The sequence below is a fragment of the Amborella trichopoda genome, chromosome 11 (assembly GCF_054954075.1).
Source record: "Amborella trichopoda isolate Santa Cruz 75 chromosome 11, AtrichopodaSantaCruz75HAP2 v2.0, whole genome shotgun sequence".
Lineage (NCBI taxonomy): Eukaryota > Viridiplantae > Streptophyta > Magnoliopsida > Amborellales > Amborellaceae > Amborella > Amborella trichopoda.
Window position 1 is genome coordinate 45987127 of NC_142346.1, and position 1968 is coordinate 45989094.

Sequence of the window (1968 nt, forward strand, 5' to 3'; positions counted from 1 at the left end):
AAAATGGTATCAAAGCCAACCCTGTATTAGAGATCCACGAGTTATCACTAGTTATTCTATCTTAAGAAACTTAACAAATTAATCCATTAAAGAAAGTTGGTCCGAGCATTGAGGTTAGAGACGCTCAGACACCCAGTCAGTTGACCGTTTAAGCCAGGAGAGCCGCTGAGGTCTAGAAGACGTACGAGGTAGTCAAAGAGGACTGTCCAGATAACACTCAACCGCAACCTAATAATGGAAAAATTTATTAAGAATCTGACGGATAAAACAACTAGTACAACTAATAGAACTCTAAGGATCAAAAACAAAGAAGAAATTATCATTAATGATATTGAAAACCAAATACAAAATTGGAACATACCTAAAGTTCCAATATTAGATGTCTATAAGAAAGGCACATTCGATCTAAAAATCGGATATGCTATTAAAACAATAGAAGAGACTCTCTCCGTTACAAGTAGTCAAGAAGACTTTCAACTACTATCTCAAAAGATATTACAAGTCCATAAAAACAAAAATTATAAATATTTACATATAGGATTAATTCAAATAGCTGTCAAACCTTTGACTCGTTTAGGACTAAATAATTCTATCCTAGTCTGCTTACGAGATACTAGGCATAATAGATTTTCTGATTCACTACTAGGAATGGTCGAATCTAGTTTATGTAGTGGACCAATATATTTCAATTGTTTTCCCAATTATTCTGTATCTCTTACAAATCCAAATATTTTAAATGTTTTATCCTTAAATCTCAAAACTCAAGGATTTAATATGATGTTAGGTTATCAAAATATAGCCATTGTTTATCGAATTTATTATAAAGTGATGAATATATTATGTCCAAATGTACTTCAAATAGATACGAGAGGACAAACAATATTTTTTCAAACCAATATGGAAAAATCAAATACAATTATACCAAAAACAATATCATGGTCAGATATTGTTTTACCCCAAACATGGTCTATCCATAATGAAAACCAACCATCACAAATATCTACTCAAAACATTCCAGATAAAATTATTGAATATACAGATGGAAATATTGAAATTCAATTCACCCCAAAAAATAGAATTACGCTAGATGATGCATCCATCTCAGGAACTTCAAATAACTATTCTTTCCGAGAATCAGAACCAGCAAGAACGTCTGTTACTACATATAATAGGATCCCTTCTACTATACATATTCCATCAACACCAATAAAACCACAAATTACTGATTTACTAAGAACACCTGATAATATCATTATTCCTCAATACAAAGAAGCTCAAGAAGAACCTGCTGAAGCAGAGTTCATTCAAGTATTACAACTTGAAGAAACATTTGATAAAGAATATATCATAAATGATTTTTTATCTCTAGAAAATAAAAATATCAGAGAATGGTATGTCAAAACTTTTGAACCTAGATTAGTGGAAGTATTTCACAAAAGATTTAACAAATGGAGAAACAAGGGAAATAAAGGAACATGTTTTTTTTATTGGCTAAAAGACATTTTAAGCCAAAAGGGTATCCCTATTCCTGATTTTGAAATAAATACACTAGAAACCCAATACACAGTATTTAATACTACTAAAGGAAATACAATTAAAGCCATAAATCCTCCTGAACAAAGCTTGAAAATACAAGAAGTTGCTACTAAAGCCTCTGCCACAACAGGATTAAATATAGAATCCTCAACCTCGACGTCAACCCAAATGGTTGTATACGAAACCGTAGCAACACCATATAAACTAAATAATGCAAATATAGCTCGTATAGAACTGCTTCCCCATATAATTGAACAAAATAATTATACAAATCTTTGTCTTCATACACTTGGACAACAAACTAGTATAATAGAAAACTTATTACATCCACCTATCTATAAAGAGAAGAAACAATAATTTTTTAAACCTCCTCCTGACCTGAATAAAGAAAAATTCCATATAGGTGATGATAATAAAACACTCATGGATCAA